This window comes from Cryptomeria japonica, unplaced genomic scaffold, assembly GCF_030272615.1.
Source record: "Cryptomeria japonica unplaced genomic scaffold, Sugi_1.0 HiC_scaffold_119, whole genome shotgun sequence".
NCBI lineage: Eukaryota > Viridiplantae > Streptophyta > Pinopsida > Cupressales > Cupressaceae > Cryptomeria > Cryptomeria japonica.
In genome coordinates, this window is record NW_026728941.1 from 103,264 (window position 1) to 111,429 (window position 8,166).

At 63.2% G+C, this 8,166-nt stretch overlaps 1 non-coding gene across 1 annotated transcript; it reads left to right on the forward strand.

The window, feature by feature from the left end:
• The first annotated feature begins 1,717 nt into the window (after positions 1-1,717).
• Positions 1,718-1,836, forward strand: LOC131865769 (5S ribosomal RNA). The gene has a single exon (XR_009364442.1). It is a non-coding gene; the product is annotated as a 5S ribosomal RNA (ribosomal RNA).
• The last annotated feature ends 6,330 nt before the right edge of the window (positions 1,837-8,166 follow it).

Here is an 8,166-nt window from a genome sequence, read left to right on the forward strand (position 1 = left end):
AGGTGCTAGGGTTGGTGTCAGGGTGGGTGGGTGCTAGGTTGGGTTCCAAGGTGGGTGCGAGGGTGAGTGTCAAGGTGGGTCACAGGTTAGGTGCTAGGATGGGTGAGTGCTAGGGTGCAAAGGTGCCAGGGTGGGTGCTAGGATGGGTCGATGCTAGGGTGAGTGGCAAGGTGGGTCCACAAGTGTCAAGGTGGGTGCCGAGGTGGGTGCCAAGTCGGCGACTGCTATGGTGGATGCCAAGGTGGGTCACGGGGTGGGTGCCAAGTTGCTAGGTTGGGTTCCAAGGTGGGTGCCAACGTGGGTGCTAGGGTGCGTGGGTTAAAGGGTGTGTCACAACGTGGGTGCCAGGATGGGTGCGCACCCACACTGGCCAAGACGGGTGCGGGTGCAAGGTTGGGTTCCAAGCCCGGTCACAGGCTGGGTGCTAGGATGGGTGGGTGCCAAGGTGGGCACCAGGGTGGGTGCACCCACCCTGGCCAAGGTGGGTCACGGGGTGGGTCCTAGGGTGGGTAACGGGGTGGGTACTAAGGTGCGTGCCAAGGTGGGTCATAGGGTGGGTGCCAAGGTGGGCACCAGGGTGGGTGTGCACCAACCCTAGCCAGGGTAGGTCACGGGGTGGTTGTCGGGGTGGGCGTCAAGGAGCCAAGGTGGGTGGCAAGTAGCCAAGTTGCGTGCCAAGGTGGGTGTCGGGGTGGGTGCCAAGGATCCAAGGTGGGTGCCAAGGAACCAAGGTGGGTGTCTGGGTGGGTGCCGAGGTGGGAGCCAGGGTGGGTCCCAAGGTGAGTGCAAAGGTGGGTGCCAGGGTCAAGGTGAGTGCCAATGTGGGTTCCAAGGTGCCAGGGTCAGGGTGAGTGCCAATGTGGGTTCAAAGGTGCTAAGTTGGGTGCGAGGTTGGGTGCGAGGGTGGGTGGGTGCCAAGGTGTGCTAGGTGGAAGCCCGGGTGGGTCGGCATCCCATGGGTGTCGAGTTGGGTGCCTGATGGGTGCTTCTTGTCAAGTTTTAGTCGTCGGGACTCATTTCGAGCCTTAGAGGTCGTTTCTTGTCCGGTTGCCCTGTCTTCGACCTGGGAACCCAATTTTGGTCCTCGGGTCCCATTTTTTTTTGTCTCGCATCCCACTTTTGGCTGTGGCCTTTTCGGGGTCGATTCTCGTTTTGGGCATCAGAGCATGTTTCTTCTCCTAAAACCCAATATTTGTTTATTAAGTCTCGGAACACATTTTTGTTCTCGTGGACCCATCATGGGTCTTGGAACGCATTTGTGGTCCTTGGGTCCCATTTTGCATCCCGAAACTTGTGTTTTGGTGCTTGATCCCTATTTTGGGTGCCCACCTTGCACCAAGTGCGCACCCGGGGCAAACCGAGCGCCTTGGTGCACCGGGGCAAGATCGAGCGTGCACCCGAGGCGCCCCGAACATGCACCAAGGTGCACTCGGCCCACATGTGAGCGCAGGTCGTTGCGCCCGAGGTGGTGTGTGGGCACCGCGTTGCAGACGGGACACTGCACGCACACGACGCCCCCTCCAGGTGCACGCACGTAGGCCGGGCCGGGTGCACACCCGACGCCCTAGCAAGGTGCGCGCACCCGGGCAGGGCTCACACTTGGCGAACGGGGCGCACTTCGCGAGGGAGGGTGTGCACCTCGACGGGGGTGGGTGGCCGGGGTGGATTCGCACGTGGGTCGCGGTTTGCTAAGTACACACTGCGACAAGCTCATAACGGGTGCGATCATACCAGCGTTAGTGCACCGGATCCCATCAGAACTCCGCAGTTAAGCGCGCTTGGGCCGGAGTAGTACTGGGATGGGTGACCTCCCGGGAAGTCCCGGTGTTGCACCCTTTTTTAGTTTTTCGCCGGGCGTCGCAATGCTATTTGAATAAACCTTTTGCCCGTTTGCGTTCTCGTCGGGGCCGGGCCGGGCCGGGGTGCGCTGCCCGCACTACCGCGCGCGCGGGGGGCGACACCGAGCGCGCACCCGAGGCGCCCCGAGCACACAGGCCACGGTGCAACCCGGGCGTTGTGCGCGCACCCCGGTGCGCCCGAGGTGCTGCGCGCGCACCCAGGTGAAATCGGTGTGCACCTCGGCCAGTGCGCGCTCGGTCGAGTCGCGCACGTTGGCCAAGGTGCACGGTGATGTTTCTTACTCTAAGGTTCCGCACCAGACGCCCGGGACAGGTGAGCGAAGCTGGGCGGGGCCGGGTGCGCGGCCGGGGCAGGTGCACGCAGCTGGAGAGAGCTTTGGAGCACACTTCGGAGCGCACCAATGATGCGCTCCATTCAAAAGTTTCCTGAAAAGGCAAAAAAAGTTGAGATTATAGAATTTCCCACTTGAGAGATTGTAAAAAAAAAAAATTTAAAATGAAGGAAACGCGGGTGCCAAGGTGTGCGCAGCCCAGCCAAGGTGTGCGCACCAAGGCGCCCACCCTGGCGAAGGTGCACGCAAGGTGCGCACCCGAGGCAAACCGGACAATTAACCCAACTTTCGACTTCGCGCGCACCTTGGAGCGCACTTCGGAGCGCTCCTTGGTGCGCACCAATCTTGGGCACCTCGGAGTGCACCATGGCGCCCACCAAGGTGCGCACCCGGGGCAAACCGAGCTCCGACTTCGTGCGCACCTTGGAGCGCACGAAAGGTGCGCACCATGGCGCCCACCAAGGTGCGCAGCCCAGCCAAGGCGTGCGCATCAAGGTGCGCACCCTGGCGAAGGTGCGCACCCGGGGCAAACCGAGCTCCGACTTCGTGCGCACCTTGGAGCGCACAAAAGGTGCGCAACCCAGCCAAGGTGTGCGCACCCCGGTCAAACCGAGCTCCGAATCGTGCGCACCAGAGGTGCACGCCATCGTGCGCACCTTGGAGCACACTTCGGAGCCCTCCTTGGTGCGCGCCGATGTTGCGCACCTCGGAGCGCACCCGGGGAAAACAATGCAATTAACCCGACTTTCGACTTCGTGGGCACCTCGGAGCGCTCTCGGGTTCGCACCTCGGAGCACACCGAGGTGCGCACCTTTGATGCGCTGCCTTCACCAATTTCCAGAAAAGGCAAGAAAACATTGAGAAGGTGTGCGCACCGAGGTGCCCACCCTGGCGAAGGTGCACGCGAGGTGCGCACCCGGGGCAAACCGGGCTCCGACTTCGTGCACGCCGCACCTTGGAGCACACTTCGGAGCGCTCCTTGGTGCGCACCAGGGCGCGCAACCCAGCCGAGGTGCCCACCCCGGCGAAGGTGCACGCGAGGTGCGCACCCGGGGCAAACCGGGCTCCGACTTCGTGCACGCCATGGTGCCCACCGCGGCGAAGGTGCACGCGAGGTGCGCACCCGGGGCAAACCGGGCTCCGACTTCGTGCACGCCGCACCTTGGAGCACACTTCGGAGCGCTCCTTGGTGCGCACCATGGTGCCCACCAGGGCGCGCAACCCCGCCGAAGGTGCACGCGAGGTGCGCACCCGGGGCAAACCGGGCTCCGACTTCGTGCACGCCGCACCTTGGAGCACACTTCGGAGCGCTCCTTGGTGCGCACCATGGTGCCCACCAGGGCGCGCAACCCCGCCGAAGGTGCACGCGAGGTGCGCACCCGGGGCAAACCGGGCTCCGACTTCGTGCACGCCATGGTGCGCACCGCGGCGAAGGTGCGCACCCGGGGCAAACCGGGCTCCGACTTCGTGCACGCCGCACCTTGGAGCACACTTCGGAGCGCTCCTTGGTGCGCACCAGGGCGCGCAACCCAGCCGAGGTGCCCACCCCGGCGAAGGTGCACGCGAGGTGCGTACCCGGGGCAAACCGGGCTCCGACTTCGTGCACGCCGCACCTTGGAGCACACTTCGGAGCGCTCCTTGGTGCGCACCATGGTGCCCACCAGGCCGCGCAACCCAGCCAAGGTGTGCGCACCAAGGTGCACGCGAGGTGCGCACCCGGGGCAAACCGGGGTCCGACTTCGTGCACGCCGCACCTTGGAGCACACATCGGGGCGCTCCCGGGTTCGCACCGGCGTTGCGCACCGTGGTGGGCACCTCGGAGCACACCAAGGTGGGCAGCGAGGTGCGCACCTTTGATGCGATGCCTTCACTAATTTCCATAAAAGGCAAAAAAAAAACGAGATTTTAAAATTTCCGTTTTGAAAGATAGTGAGAAAAAGGGAATGCTGGTGCCATCTTGAGCCCGCCCTGGTGCGCAGCCCAGCCAAGGTGTGCGCACCAAGGTGCCCACCCTGGCGAAGGTGCGCGCCCGGGCAATTAACCCAACTTCCAACTTCGCGCGCGCCAGGGTGGGAGCGCACCCAACAACCGGGCCTGGGAAGAGCCAATGCGAGAAACCCCACCAAACGCTCTGACAAAAAAAGAGGGGGCGCTCCAGTAACCCCGCTTCGGAGCGCACCCTGGGCAAACCCAGCCAAGGTGCCCACCCCGGCCAAGGTGCAGGCGAGGTGCGCACCCGGGGCAAACCGGGCTCCGACAACGTGCACGCCGCACCTTGGAGCACACTTCGTAGCGCTCCCGGGTGCGCACCTCAGAGCACACCAAGGTGGGCAGCGAGGTGCGCACCTTTGATGCGCTGCCTTCACTAATTTCCAGAAAAGGCAAAAAAAAAAGGAGATTTTAAAATTTCCGTTTTGAAAGATAGTGAAAAAAACGGAACGCGCGTGCCATCTTGAGCCCGCCCTGGTGCGCAGCCCAGGTAAGGTGCCCACCCTGGCAAAGGTGCGCACCCGGGCAATTAACCCTACTTCCGACTTCGTGCGCGCCAGGGTGGCAACCGGGCCTCGGAAGAGCCAATGCGAGAAACCCCACCAAACGCTCCGACAAAAAAAGAGGCGGCGCTCCAATAACCCCGCTTCGGAGCGCAGCCGGGGCAAACCCAGCCAAGGTGCCCACCCCGACGAAGGTGCACGCGAGGTGCGCACCCGGGGCAAACCGGGCTCCGACAACGTGCACGCAGCACCTTGGAGCACACTTCGAAGCACTCCCGGGTGCCCACCGGCGTTGCGCACCGTGGTGGGCAGCGAGGTGCGCACCTTTGATGCGCTGCCTTCACTAATTTCCAGAAAAAGGCAAAAAAAAATGAGATTTTAAAATTTCCGTTTTGAAAGATAGTGAAAAAAAAGGAACGCGGGTGCCATCTTGAGCCCGCCCTGGTGCGCAGCCCAGGCAAGGCATGCGCACCAAGGTGCCCACCCGAGGTGCACACCCGGGGCAAACCGGGCTCCGACTTCGTGCAGGCCGCACCTTGGAGCACACTTCGGAGCGCTCCTTGGTGCGCACCATGGTGCCCACCAGGGCGCGCAACCCAGCCAAGGTCTGCACACCAAGGTGCCCACCCCGGCGAAGGTGCACGCGAGGTGCGCACCCGGGGCAAACCGGGCTCCGACTTCGTGCACGCCATGGTGCCCACCGCGGCGAAGGTGCACGCGAGGTGCGCACCCGGGGCAAACCGGGCTCCGACTTCGTGCACGCCGCACCTTGGAGCACACTTCGGAGCGCTCCTTGGTGCGCACCATGGTGCCCACCAGGGCGCGCAACCCAGCCAAGGTGTGCGCACCAAGGTGCACGCGAGGTGCGCACCCGGGGCAAACCGGGGTCCGACTTCGTGCACGCCGCACCTTGGAGCACACATCGGAGCGCTCCCAGGTTCGCACCAGCGTTGCGCACCTTTGATGCGCTGCCTTCACTAATTTCCAGAAAAGGCAAAAAAAAACGATATTTTAAAATTTCCGTTCTGAAAGATAGTGAAAAAAACGGAACGCGGGTGCCATCTTGAGCCCTTCCTGGTGCGCAGCCCAGGCAAGTTGTGCGCACCAAGGTGCCCACCCTGGCGGAGGTGCGCGCCCGGGGCAAACCGGGCTCCGACTTCGTGCACTGCATGGTGCCCACCAAGGCGCGCAACCCAGCCAAGGTGCCCACCGCAGCGAAGGTGCACGCGAGGTGCACACCCGGGGCAAACCGGGCTCCGACTTCGTGCACGCCGCACCTTGGAGCACACTTCAGAGCGCTCCTTGGTGCGCACCAGGGCGCGCAACCCAGCCGAGGTGCCCACCCCGGCGAAGGTGCACGCGAGGTGCGCACCCGGGGCAAACCGGGCTCCGACTTCGTGCACGCCATGGTGCCCACCGCGGCGAAGGTGCGCACCCGGGGCAAACCGGGCTCCGACTTCGTGCACGCCGCACCTTGGAGCACACTTCGGAGCGCTCCTTGGTGCGCACCATGGTGCCCACCAGGCCGCGCAACCCAGCCAAGGTGTGCGCACCAAGGTGCACGCGAGGTGCGCACCCGGGGCAAACCGGGGTCCGACTTCGTGCACGCCGCACCTTGGAGCACACATCGGGGCGCTCCCGGGTTCGCACCGGCGTTGCGCACCGTGGTGGGCACCTCGGAGCACACCAAGGTGGGCAGCGAGGTGCGCACCTTTGATGCGATGCCTTCACTAATTTCCATAAAAGGCAAAAAAAAAATGAGATTTTAAAATTTCCGTTTTGAAAGATAGTGAGAAAAAGGGAATGCTGGTGCCATCTTGAGCCCGCCCTGGTGCGCAGCCCAGCCAAGGTTTGCGCACCAAGGTGCCCACCCTGGCGAAGGTGCGCGCCCGGGCAATTAACCCAACTTCCAACTTCGCGCGCGCCAGGGTGGGAGCGCACCCAACAACCGGGCCTGGGAAGAGCCAATGCGAGAAACCCCACCAAACTCTCTGACAAAAAAAGAGGGGGCGCTCCAGTAACCCCGCTTCGGAGCGCACCCTGGGCAAACCCAGCCAAGGTGCCCACCCCGGCCAAGGTGCAGGCGAGGTGCGCACCCGGGGCAAACCGGGCTCCGACAACGTGCACGCCGCACCTTGGAGCACACTTCGTAGCGCTCCCGGGTGCGCACCTCAGAGCACACCAAGGTGGGCAGCGAGGTGCGCACCTTTGATGCGCTGCCTTCACTAATTTCCAGAAAAGGCAAAAAAAAAAGGAGATTTTAAAATTTCCGTTTTGAAAGATAGTGAAAAAAACGGAACGCGCGTGCCATCTTGAGCCCGCCCTGGTGCGCAGCCCAGGTAAGGTGCCACCCTGGCAAAGGTGCGCACCCGGGCAATTAACCCTACTTCCGACTTCGTGCGCGCCAGGGTGGCAACCGGGCCTCGGAAGAGCCAATGCGAGAAACCCCACCAAACGCTCCGACAAAAAAAGAGGCGGCGCTCCAATAACCCCGCTTCGGAGCGCAGCCGGGGCAAACCAAGCCAAGGTGCCCACCCCGACGAAGGTGCACGCGAGGTGCGCACCCGGGGCAAACCGGGCTCCGACAACGTGCACGCAGCACCTTGGAGCACACTTCGAAGCACTCCCGGGTGCCCACCGGCGTTGCGCACCGTGGTGGGCAGCGAGGTGCGCACCTTTGATGCGCTGCCTTCACTAATTTCCAGAAAAAGGCAAAAAAAAATGAGATTTTAAAATTTCCGTTTTGAAAGATAGTGAAAAAAAAGGAACGCGGGTGCCATCTTGAGCCCGCCCTGGTGCGCAGCCCAGGCAAGGCATGCGCACCAAGGTGCCCACCCGAGGTGCACACCCGGGGCAAACCGGGCTCCGACTTCGTGCAGGCCGCACCTTGGAGCACACTTCGGAGCGCTCCTTGGTGCGCACCATGGTGCCCACCAGGGCGCACCCGGGGCAAACCGGGCTCCGACTTCGTGCACGCCGCACCTTGGAGCACACATCGGAGCGCTCCCAGGTTCGCACCAGCGTTGCGCACCTTTGATGCGCTGCCTTCACTAATTTCCAGAAAAGGCAAAAAAAAACGATATTTTAAAATTTCCGTTCTGAAAGATAGTGAAAAAAACGGAACGCGGGTGCCATCTTGAGCCCTTCCTGATGCGCAGCCCAGGCAAGTTGTGCGCACCAAGGTGCCCACCCTGGCGGAGGTGCGCGCCCGGGGCAAACCGGGCTCCGACTTCGTGCACTGCATGGTGCCCACCAAGGCGCGCAACCCAGCCAAGGTGCCCACCGCAGCGAAGGTGCACGCGAGGTGCGCACCCGAGGTGCACACCCGGGGCAAACCGGGCTCCGACTTCGTGCACGCCGCACCTTGGAGCACACTTCAGAGCGCTCCTTGGTACGCACCAGGGCGCGCAACCCAGCCAAGGTGCTCACCCCGGCGAAGGTGCACGCGAGGTGCGCACCCGGGGCAAACCGGGCTCGGACTTC